Consider the following 12996-nt stretch of genomic DNA (forward strand, 5'->3'; position numbering starts at 1 on the left):
CTTTAGGGGCTTCTACAGACCGTCCAAATACAGGCGTCTTCTCTTCTCGTCTTATAGCTTCAGTAAACTCCCTAACCTAATAAAAGTTTATCAAATTTATCCAGGAAAGCAAAATCCAAAATTCTAACCCAGACAACCCTCTCTCTCTCTCTCGTCCCCATTCAAATCCAGAAACCCAGAAACAATCAACAACGGTGGAGCCTACCATAAACCCATTAACGATGGTGAAATGGTGAATTAATAGCAAAAATCACTTTCTGACACCCAAAGAAGTAGCAATCAGCAGTGGTGGAGTCTAAGCTCTAACAGAGCCGATCGAGAGACCTCGACAACCTCTTTTCTGTTTTCCTCTAATTTTTCTCACAATCACTTTCTTCACACTTAATTCCGTTTTGTTTTCTGCTCTTGTTTTCGTCGTTGCGTGTAAAAAAGGGGTTTGCAAGAAGAAATCTGGGGGAAGATAGTGTTTTTATTAGCTCTGATTGTTTGCTTTGGGGCTGATTGTTTTTGGGTCGGTTGATTTTAGGGGAGATATGAAGTGGATTGTGAGAAATTTTGGGTTTTGATCAGCTTAAATGTGGAAGTTTGAGAGGTGCCGATTTCGGTCTCAATTGCGAACACCAGAAGGTCCTCATTCCAAAGCTATAAATTCAAGCGGCATGGAGGAAAGTGTTCCTCCAACTGATGGCAGTGGTGCTCAAGGTTTGAGAGCTGAGCATAGAGACCCAAAAGAGAGAGGGTAGGTCTGTTGAAATCATCAGAAGAAAAAAAATAAAATTGAGAGAGGATTCTGGATTTCATTCTTTTGGCAATGGTCTGGAGAAGATGATGGGAGAGTTGGGAGGAAGAAGAAAATTAAGAGAGCTAGAGGAAGAAGAAGAAATCTAGTGAAAGGACGAGAATATCCCTCAAAGTTTAACAGTTGACTAATTCTGTAACGGCCAACAGTGTTTTAGGTACTAAAGTTAGGTCGGGGTCCGAACTTCAGGTACCAAAGTGATAGTTTTGGAAACTTGGGTACAGAAATTCGGAGTCGGTCATAGTTTGGGTACTGTTTGTATTTTTTTCCCTCCTTGATAATGGAAATCAGGTTGGTGTGGGGTGTGTTATAAGGGGAAGTGATGGTGAACTGCTACTTGTGGTGGGTGAACGTGTTGAGAATATATACATCTTACATAGAAAAAATAGGACATTGTCTATGAGTTTATAAGAGTTTTAGCCACTCTATCCATTGTCAATTAGTTTTGGATGTGAACCCCAGATTACTTTATCATGGTATCAGAGCGGGTTATCCCACGTGTGTATGACTTGCGGCCACACGGGCTCTACGTCACCCAAAGTTGTCCACATGTATGGCTGGAAAATTCGCCATACGTGTGGGGGCCTGTTGAGAATATATACTCCCACATGGGAAAAACGGGACATTGCCTATGAATTTATAAGGGTTTTGGCCACTCTATCCATTGCCAATTGATTTTGGATGTGAACCCCAAATTACTTTATCAGAAAGGCTTCAAAGCCGCTTAAGCCTTGTGTTGCTGAGCTATAGGCATTGATCCTGGGGCCTGAGATGATGGTAGAGCATGGTTGGAGGCCTGAGATGGTGGAAACCGATTGTTTGGAGGCTGTTAATTTGATAAACAGGGAGGAGGATTGTTTGGCAGTGGAAGGAGTGCTAGAAGAGAAGATTAAACTCCTGATAGGGTATGCTAGTATTCGGAAGTGTTCATCATGTTTCTAGGGTGGCTAATGGTGCTGCTCGTGGTGTTGCTCAGTTTGTAGCCTGGTTGAATGGGCATCATAGTTGGTTAGGGGTTGGGCCCTCTTGGCTCGCGGATGTCATCGATGATGATAGACTCGTTACTCGTTCTAGTAGGGAAGAGAGTTGGGAATTTTCCACCACCGATTATTCCTATATGGTGTAATCTTTATCTTATTTAAATAAAAGTTTAGTCATTCTAAAAATAAAAATAAAATACACACCCTTAATTACTTAATACACACTCCTTACTCAATGCACCTACCACTTAATTTCTCATTCTAATATTTTACTAAATACCACAACTCAAATTATTATTATTATTATTTTTGAAGAATATCATGTCGATATATTAAACTCAGGCCAGAAAGGGCCATTACATATCCTCCCTCTACCATCTATGGGTAGATAAATAGTTTGTGGTAAACCACATCGATACATAGATTAGGTCCGATCATTTGACGGTACCCATGCTCACTTATTCAAGAAAGCCTATAAACTATGTTACCAAAGACAAGTAAATAGGCAAAGTTCAAAAGAAAACGAAACTAAACTTTCTCCTTGCCCTTAACACTAGGGCTAGGAGGTTTGCTAGGGCAAATCACCTGAAGCACATCTTCAGCAGAAACCTTTTTTTGTCTTGGGAGGATTTTTATTTTTTGAGCCCAAAGGTCTTCCTTTCTTCTTCCTCTGTTCCACCTTGACCAGTGGAATGGCTTCCTTTGGGTGTAGATCTTCCTTGGGTATTAGGACACCTCCTAGAGCTTCAATCAATCCCAAATACTTAGCAGAGAATTTAGTATGAAATTCCAGGACTTTTAGCTTCTTTGGTAGCATAGATGAACTGGATGCAGTGTCACTTGCACCAAACTGAATTTTCAACTTTTTTGGAGATGTGTAGGGCGATGTAGGTCGGCCTCTTTTTGTAGTAGCTGGTTCAGTTACCACTGGGACTAATGCTAGGGCGTTGTTCTCTTCAGTAGGCCTTAAATCTTCACATCTCAACATAATGGGACGACGCAGTGCACAGTTGGAGTACCAAACAAATTTCGAGCAATTGGAGGCAGAATAGGTGTTTGCATTCCATGAAACTTGAAGACACCATGTTGAATATGAAGATCATTGAATCCAGGGAACTAGGAGGTCAGAGTAGTCCCAGTTGTAACTGGTTCATTAACATTGGCTTGCCGGACCTGTACATCTCCATGAGGGCATATATCCTGTTCATGGAAAATACGATTGCATGCCTTGCACATGCCATGTAAGTTCTCAAAGAAATATGTAATTTCTTCCACAACACCCGGGATGATTTTCAACACACGTTTCAGAAAGAAAGGGTGCGAGAGAGCATGCGTAACATGAACCCTAATAAGGCCTTTGTTATCAAATAGCTTTTGATCAAAATCCAGATATTTTCCAGCAAGAGATGCAACATTCATAATGATTTTTTTCTCCTCTAGGGCAGGAGGAATACCTGTAATTTTAACCCAGAAGAAGAGCAAGTTCATTGTGACTGCAAGCAGATCCTCGAAGCCATCATATTGCTGCAGCAGAACAGGGGAACGATGAAAGTACCATGGCCCTCCCCGAAGCGCTTTGTTGCGATCTTTTTTCTAATCAAAAGAAAAAACATACCGCCCATGTGTGCGATCTTGCACCTTGAATCCTCTATCGAGTACCTAAATACATTGAAAATGACGTTGGAGATCTGCGGTGCCAAAGTGTTTTTTCGTCAGAGGTTTGGCCAGAAGGAAAGCCTGAGAAGTTGGTTTGCTTCCTGTGCCATTCAAATGTGAGATGTCCACAACTTCCGAGCCCGCTAGGGCTAGAGAAGTGGCAAAGCTTGCCGTAACATCATCAATAATCGTCATGCTTGCGATGGTAGAGGATGCACGGTCTTGAAGGATAGGCTAGATAGGTTAGGGTTTGGGGTTTTGATGAGAGCGACTACTAGAGTCGCTTTAGGGTTTTGCAGTTCTCGTGTCTACTTACTACATGTTGAAACCGAAAAAATTCATATATCCAATTACAACGAGATTGATGTCTAGTGCATTTCTATGGCAAAAGACAAAAGATTGTGAAGAAGTACAATTGTCAAGCTCGTAAAGCATTGGACTTCTAGGTTTATTAGAAGTCTTGCCAGCAATGCGATTAAAAAAAGAAGTTACAACCTTGACGTCAAAAGAGAAAGAGGATACGATGTCCAGCTATTTCACTTCAAGTTGAACTCTAAAACTTTCAATGTTGTACACAAGCCAAACTCATCTCTAGTGCAGTATATAAGGACCACATGAAGAGCCACCAAAGAGGAGAGGAGCATAGCAGCGTGAGGAGGAGCATGAAGAAGCGGAGTTACAGCAGCCAAAGAGAGGAAGAAAGCAAGAAAGAGGAGGTGAGCCTTTCACCGATCTGCACCTTTCCTTTGCTGTCCTCTGTCCTCAAATGATGCAGGCCTCCAGCGATAGATACCCTACGGTATATCATATATGTTCCGACACGGCGTGCCTTAGGGTGACGATATTGTCGTTGAGCTCCAGCACGGCTTGCCTTAGGGTGCCTTATCGTCATCGAGATCTGTCTCCCAAAGCTTTCATAGCTACGATGCTTCACCGAACTCGCTCTCAGCAGCAACAAAGCAAATACAAAGCTGCTGGGGTTGACGATGGTGCTAAACGGCAACAAAGGGCCATAACCATCCCAGCTCTCTGTCAACCATCATAGCCAAACAGCCTGCCCCAAATTTCATATCTTCTTTCCAAAGCGCCAATTCACCCTCTGTCAACCACACTACTAGGATTTTTGCCTTAGACATCGGCCAGAAACCGATGTTAAAAAAAAAAACCATCCGTTGTCTTAGTGGGTGATGTTAAAAATCACGAACAAAAAGACATCGGTCAAAAATTGATGTCCAGTTCAACAATAGACATCAAGCTTATGGAACCGATGTAAAACCGTTATTACGATGACATATTAGTGTGTTTAGATATTGTTAAATCTTCATATTTTGGCATTTAATGCTTAATGAAGTATAGGTCCAATAGCAGAAGTATTCATTTTAACATCGTTACTCATATTAGAAACAATGTCTTATATGGTATCAGACATCGGATTTTTTTCGTTTTGCCTGCCATTTGTGAGGTTCACGCATATTTTCCATATATCCTACTATTTAAGATTCAATCTACATTCCTTAGTATTGTATGAACAATGTGCAATATTATAATAAACATCGTTTCCTTTTATAAAGTGATGTCCATTTTACTATATTACATCAGGTTTTAGGTTAACAACGATGTCTATAATAATATTAGACATCGTTTCCCAAATTGTAAATCGATGTCCATTTTGATTCTAGACATCGTTTCCCAAATTGTAAATCGATGTCCATATTGATGCTATACATCGTTTTCCAAATTATAAATCGATGTCCATATTGATGCTATACATCGTTTTCCAAATTGTAAATTGAAGTCCATATTGATACTAGACATCGTTCCCTATAGTTTACATTGACGTCCATTAGTTTTTTTAACATCGCTTCTTAAATATGGGGCATTGCATTAATTCAAGCAATCTGATTATACACGATCTTAAAGCATCAGCCAGTGAATAGATTTTGGACATACAAACCACCCCAAAATCGAATCAATACATCTTATTTCCTTAAGTACATCATAAATTGAGTAAAACTACAACCTTTCTTGAAACATCAAGTATCCGGATTGCTTCATAGTATATACTAGAAAACTTCCCCGCGCTTTGCTGCAGGATGTACCGTTATTAATGAATTACCAACGCACTTTGCTGCGGAATATGTTTTTATCAATGAATTAGAACAATGACATACAAAAGGGAAATTATTACATATTATTGAAATAGTGAAAAGAGTTTTTACATATTTTTCCTTTTAGTTGAAGTCCATTCAACTGGAGTTGGTGCAAAAATGCTAGCTCTACAAAAGGGTTATAAGTTAATCTAGCAAAAGTTGCTGCTGGAGGTTGTTCAAAATAGTAAGTGCTCCGATTGTTCGAAAGGTGATTGTTTCAGTTGCAGCTGCGGAAGATGCTGGAGTTGGTTAGCAAAATCCTTAAATTCCCAAACCTAGTCTTCCCAACTTCTTCAATATATGCAACTTTCAAGTCCCAACTACACAAAAAACAACAAATCAGATTTTTACAGTTCCTAATAGCATCCAAAAAAAACAAAACAAACACATAGAACCTAAAACCATTTTACTGAGCAGATTCTTTTGTCGTTTTCAAAGAAGGTATACTTAACGAATAGGTATACTTAATGAATTTAAACTCCACAAGAAAAACAAATGATTATTCACACAAAGAATAAAAGCATTTGAGAGATCAATACTAATTTCATCAAGCTTTCTCTGCTATGATTTTTGCTCCATTCTCACTCCATTATCAAACTCCAAAATTCAATAAACAAAATCTAAACAGTTCCATTATAAAATCAGAACCAAACTCTGATTACAGAAACATTGTAACAGGGATGTTCATAACTTGCATTAGACCTTTAAATCATTATAGGACTGGGACTTATCATGAGAAGGGGAGATTTTAGTTATACTGAAGTGATGAAGTACAACTGTGGAAACAGATTATCAATTGAATCAAATTGTTACAGTAATATTGAAAAGAAGAGGGAAAAAAAACAAAGAGAGAGAGAGAAGTTATGATATTACATAAATTTCATTGCTGATCTAGTCTCACATTCACTTACAGTTTAGATTTCCTTTAAATTTAGCAATTCACTAATGAAAACTAAAAAATTTGTATGACTCAGATTTGCGATGCCAAATTTGTCCCCAGTATGAATGTTATTGCACCAAGTTAGTTTCTCTGTAATAGTCTTTTGATCATTGGTTTTTAGTTGCTTTGTTTGAAGAAAAGATACACAAAAGTTTTAAATTTGTTTCAAACTCGTATCACAATTTCAACAAAGGCATATATGAATCTAGCTCCTGTGATTCCTAAACTCATCAAAACTTAAATTCATGGCATATAGTGTATTTAGTAGGAACCAACAAAAGCTTTTCAATTCAGTAGAATAGTTAGTTAATGAAGCTATAGATTATTACATATAATTAGTTAACCTGTCAGACTGAAGGACTTACTGAAACAATATGAGGTTTGAATATTAGTGAACTTTATGATGAAAATTTAAAATTTTGAATCAAATCAAAGACTGCAGACATAAAACTTTAAATTATAGGTCACAAATAGATTATATATAGTTTGAAAATAAAACAAAACAAATACATGCAGCAAGGAAAAAAATGAACAAAAAGATCAAACTCAAAAAACAAATTGTATCCAAAGAAGTCAAATAAGTACAGCAGCCAAAACACGAGTAGTTTCTAATTTTCCTCTCCTATGTCTTAACTGATAGCCAAAAGAAGGCTGATCTGAACCAATAAATATCATATTTATGTACATTATTAGACAAGAAGAATGTAAAAACACTCCAAAATATGATAGAACAAGCAGCTACATTTTTAAAATTCCCAAGTGGTTTCCTTTTCAAGGAACCCCATCATTTTTAAGGTCCAAGGTTGCAACAATGATATCACCTTGTAGCCCCCCAAATAAATAAAAAACTAATTGCTTTATCATACAATAGAAATACTGGATTATAGCACACATTGAACATCTAGAAATAGTTATTTGAGATCTGATTTGTAAAGTAAAACTGTGCAGCAGAAATGCTAATGCACAAAGCCAAATTTGTCGTGATATAAATCTTTCATACGAACTTCAAATGGAGGCAGGCTAGTTTTATATGAAAGGTGGGAATGCCTACTTTTGAAGTACTGGTTTCTTGAAGCAAGATTGTACATAAAAAGATACTAAAAGAAACAGAAAGAACATGACAGTGATACTGTTTTCAGAAATTCCTGCAACAGACCTGTAACTTTGAAAAATCATAACTAATTATAGAAAAATCTTTTTTTGGAGATTCTAAGTCTCAAATACTCTTTAACAAGTCCACTACAAATTCTCAGAAGAAAATAACTTCAAATTATTAACAGAAAATTACAGTTTTACAGAAACAGGTCGCTGGGTCTGGAAACTGTAGTTTCTGAAATAATTTATACAAGTGATAGTCCAATTTGATAAGTACATCCAAACTCATATATAGTTTTGAAGAAAAGTGAGAACTGAAAGACAAACTATCAAAGATCATGCATCAGTTCAGTTTGTCAAAACTCAAGCTATTTGGAAATATAAAATTGAAACAGAGTATGAGTTAACAACATCACAGAAATAAAAGCTTATTCCAATTGGTTTCTATAAGAACAGAGCTTAATCAAAGAGAGGCTAAAGGATATCCAGACGTGTATTTGAATATGAAGAGCTGCAAATCAATAGAAAGTAATCAAAGAATTGAGATTGAAATTATCTATGATCATAATTCTAACTGTTAGCTTATAAAATATATGATCATAAACTTTCCCAGGGTTATTAACCTTAGAAGTGTCTGCATGATGCCAGCTGATGCTGCTATCTACTATGTTTGGCAGGCGGGCAGCCGCCTTCTCAAAGGATAGCTTTGATTCTTTGTTAATCTCAATGCATCTCACAGACCTAGAAAACAATTAGAATTTCACTTTATAAAGTTCGAGACTTCTGAGTTTTAATACTGTGCATTTACAGAAATCTTAAATTCTTGCCTGCATTTTCTTGTAGCAGCCAATGATAATCTGATAACACCTGCTCCTGCATACAAATCAGCAACAGATGCTCCAAGAGGGACATGCCTTTGAACTAACAATGCAAGAAAATCATATTATCAAACGCTAACCATATATGAACTTTGTGACATGTACAAGAAAGTTCAGTTTACCTCTCGGCTTGCACGGGTACCAACATACAAATCAGCTACCTGATATCCATGAGAGTAAAAGATAAGTTAAGAAACCCAACTTAAACCATGCCTACAAAATATGAAGCAGCAAATAGATCAGAACAAACCAAGAGAATTAAAACCTAGATGCCAACATTCAAATTCAAAAGGAATACCATTCGATGATCAGCTCAAAGGTTCAGATTCACCAACCTGATTAAAACCCAGCAAATTTCAGAAACCTAACAATGGAGAAATTGAAAATTCGAAGCTAGAGGAGAAAAAGTGAGTCTTTTCAAAAGACTAGTTGTGAGCTTACCCATTTTATCATGTGATTATATTGGGCACCCAGTCTTCTTCAGGGAACGTAGGAATCCCCAAATCTCCACCCATCTATAATTAAAACCCTAAAATTGAAAACCCACAAAATTCTCAGGACCCAAACAGAAAATAAAGAATTCAGGCGCAGTGACTCACCATTAACGCGATTAATTTAGATTGAAACCTATTGTAGAGGGTGCTTTGCCAGATTGAACTCTTCTGAGATCCTAGAAAGCTTGAGAGAGAGATAGAGAGAGAGAGAGAGCTTGCGGGTGGAGGTGATAGTGCCGATGAGGGGTTGGAGGTGGTTAAGGAAAAAGAGACAGTAGCGGGAGTGAGCGGAGAGGAAGGCGATGGTGGCCGTAGAAATTAAGAGGGCGGGAGAGGAAGGAGGAGAGGGCTTGAGTTTCGGGCAAGAGCGAGAGAGAAAACGATGAAAGTGAGTGAGATAAAAGTAGGAAAAATAATAAAGTGTGGGGGAATGAAAATTTTGTTCCCCGCCTACCCGAAAGTTTTTAACTTAGTCTTTCCGCGTTTTTGTAAAATTTTCAATCAAAGTGTAGACATTGGTCAACAGTAATAAACGATGTCAATTATATACATATAAATCGGAATTTGAGGAATCGATGTTAATGACATTTTTTTACATCACGTGAATTCCTCACCGATGTGATTGTCGTGATGTCTAAGAGCAAAATTCTAGTAGTGCCACCACAGCCAAATAGCCTGCCCCAAATTCCATATTTTCTTTTCAAGAGCACCAATTCAAATAACACAAAAGCGGTGCAAAGAAACTAAAAGAAATTAACGAAGGATTCACCTTCGGAATCAAGGCTCTGGAACTTTCGACAATTTATGACACTGCAGCACGTTGTCCTTGTTCTGTACCTGCATACAAAAGGGGTATTGTCAAGGTCCTAAAGTTGCAATGGGGTGCAGTGTGTCTTCTCGTTCACAAAGAACCAAGAACATTGTTCGACAAAACAATTCCAGAAGCTAACAAGCTCTGGTTTGAAGAATATGCAATATGGCACAAAGCAAAAAGAAAAGAAAGAAGAATGAATGTGATGGTGGCATTGCAGGCCATGTGGGAAAGTTTAATTAAGCTATGCATAAAACAAAAAGCTTAATTAACAATTGCACAAAACAACAAAGTTAAAAGCTTGATGAGGTGCCGCCATAGAAAAGCAAAAAAGAAGAAAAGCTTGGCGGTGGTTTTCTAATCAAGTTTGAAGATTAAATGAAAGCTTGGCAGTGGTGTGCTCCCTAATCAAGATTGAAAGTTCAATTAAGGGTATAAGAAAAAATGGAAAGGTGGAGTGCAGTAATACCAAAATCTTTGAAATAATTATCAAAAGCTTTGAATTCATGCAAGAATCTTTTGGCGGTGGCTCCAGATTTCATGTTCACAATTAAATGAAATCAATGTGAACAAGACAATTGCAGAAATTGACAAAAGCACAAAGCAAAAAAGAGAAGAAAGTGAATGTTCTGATAACAAAACTTACTCTCAATGTCCGCAATAATCTATGTGTCCTCCTTGTGACACCTGCAAAATAAGCAATAAGGAAGTTAATTTTTTTCTCCTTCAACTTGAGGCCTGCAAAAAGCTAAATCTATTCTCCATGATGAAGGAGCACTATTGAAGCCATGAAAGAGGAGGCCAAGAAGGTGAAGCTTGGTGATCTAATTGCGCCTACAAGCAAAGAAAACAAAACAAACAAAAGTTTAATTAAATCATGGTCCCATAATCAATGAAAGAAAGAAGCAAAAGTAAAAAAGACAAAGCTTACGAAGACTACCTTCACCAAAATCTGGCAAGGAAATTGCTGAAGACTGTCTTTGGCCTTTCATGGTGCTGCTCTACAAATGAAACAATGAGAAACAACGATCCCCACACCGTGATTCCATCGCATGTTTTGGATGATGGTGCTCTAAATTACTACTTTGAGATGGCACCGCTTCGGCCTACAAATGGGTTGCTGTCCTAAGGAAACACCAATGACAAATTAAGAGGTCTCTCGCCAAGAATAAAGACACAACCCCATCTCCCATTTACTTTGTGGAAGCTCCTGCGTACCCATCTCCAGGTCCATCTCTGATTCAATTTCAGTCTTCAAGTCCACCTTCATTCCGTTCTGCTTCTGGATTTTGTCCAAGACAGTAGAAGAAATAAACGGAAGTGAAAAGAAAAAGAAGAACAAAGAAGTGGAAGAAAAAATAGAAGTGGAACAGAGAAAATAGTAGCTGGGCCTATGTATCACTTTGAGACTTTGAAAAGGCCTTAATGGATGTAGACCAAGCAACATAACTCGCAAGCAAAGCCCGTCTTAAGTTTGGGCCCACTTGAAGAGTTCGGCAAGGCTCAACACAATGGGTGTCCAAGTTTAAAAAACACCCGAACATCGGTTTCGTGGAAATATGCTTCGAAACCCAAAATGAAAATCCTTTTGTTACAAAACCAAGAAAGCTCAAAGCCACAAAAAGTGCGAACTACAATGGTTTGATCCCTTTAATTTACGGGGTATATAGGCAATCTAGCGACCCACTAGATGCAAACACAAATTCAAATCGAATTCTTGATTCCACCAGTCAAATTCAGCCGATCCGAATCCCTGACTCCACTAGTCAAATTCACCCAAACACCAGAAAAATCAAATCATTCCCAAATTACCCAAAAGCAAATTCAACGGATTTAAACCTTGACAAATTACCCAAACAAAAATCTAAAAATAAATGTGTCATCTACCCATTTAAATCCCAAATGCTCGAACTACATGTGGTTTGATGCCGCAAGGGTATGTAGGTAATCTGGAATCAAATAATCTAGATGCAACCGCATCCTAAACACTATTCCTATTCCAAAAATCCAAGCCTTCCAATGGGTCATTCACTCATCGGAACTCTTGAACTACGAGTGGCTTGATCCCCTCCCGGGTACGTAGGCAACCAATTCCAAAATTTTGGGTGCAACCGCAAAAACAAACAACCACACACTGATTTCTTTATAAATGGAATCAAAGGGTGTTTCCCTTGTAACAAGGGATTGTAATGTTAACATTTTGTCTTGAATGGGTCGAACCAGAAATAATTAAAACTCTATTCTGTTATGAATACGAGTGAAATTACGTTGGATGACATTTTACAATTTGTGCAATTTTTAACTCAACACTAAACAACTCAAATTATCTAAAATATCCTTAAACGAAAAAATCATGAAATACACTATTATTTAACTACATTAAGGCTACTATTTAATTTGATTAATATATATATATAATTGACCATATTAATTACTTGTGTTAGTTATTGGGAAATCCATAAGGATTCATTATTGTTCCCTTCAAATAGATCCTAGAAATAGATTTTGTATCATTTGAGTTCTCATCCACCAAACAACACTAGTACAAAAATTGAATCAGACGACACCTCTCAGATGACACATTATAGTTTTTTGCCGTCTGATTGATTTTTGTTTTTGTCGTCGTTTTTGTAAAAACCGTCATCTGATATGAAATTATGAATCAGTTCAGACGATGTTTCAGGATAGAACCATATGACCCAAAAAAAATAGAGCGGCAACTTTCCCACCATGTATGTGGTGCCAAATCCCATCTCAAAGTCCAAAATTTTGCCTAACAGGTATTAATCATACAATGAGATACAATAAAACTGTGGTTTGATTAATACGTTTGATAGAAAGGAGAGACATTTCCCACCACTATTTTTCTCCAGCTCCCCAAAGAGGGAAGCCAAATTAATATGAGACAAACCCCAAATTTAAAAGGGCTGTATTTAGACAACATTTTTATCTAGTTCAATTGTCTTTGTACATATATGCAAACTAAATATATTGTCCTTTTTTTTTTGTTTTTTTTCCTTTGCAGGGAGAGTTTTATAATTATTCAAGGTGTGGTAACACATTCAATTGCAACCATCCTGTTGTGCGACAGTTCATAGTAGATTGCTTGAGGTAGACATGGCCCAAACTTCCAATCTAAATTTTTTTCCGAGAATCCTATCTCTAGAGTACATGCTATAGTGACTTTGATATT

At 37.4% G+C, this 12996-nt stretch overlaps 2 long non-coding RNA genes across 2 annotated transcripts; both read right to left on the bottom strand.

Annotated features, from left to right (window-relative positions):
* Nucleotides 1–5369: 5369 nt before the first annotated feature.
* Nucleotides 5370–8363, bottom strand: LOC121052034. The gene is made up of 3 exons (XR_005807818.1): nt 8244–8363; nt 5655–5905; nt 5370–5563 (listed from the first exon to the last, which is right to left on the bottom strand). It is a non-coding gene; the product is annotated as an uncharacterized LOC121052034 (long non-coding RNA).
* An 83-nt stretch (nt 8364–8446) lies between these two features.
* LOC112191793 lies at nt 8447–11173 on the bottom strand. The gene is made up of 7 exons (XR_002933135.2): nt 10744–11173; nt 10450–10637; nt 9762–9829; nt 8940–9027; nt 8797–8833; nt 8621–8659; nt 8447–8541 (listed from the first exon to the last, which is right to left on the bottom strand). It is a non-coding gene; the product is annotated as an uncharacterized LOC112191793 (long non-coding RNA).
* Between the last annotated feature and the right edge of the window lie 1823 nt (nt 11174–12996).

The sequence above is a fragment of the Rosa chinensis genome, chromosome 3, assembly GCF_002994745.2.
Source record: "Rosa chinensis cultivar Old Blush chromosome 3, RchiOBHm-V2, whole genome shotgun sequence".
NCBI lineage: Eukaryota > Viridiplantae > Streptophyta > Magnoliopsida > Rosales > Rosaceae > Rosa > Rosa chinensis.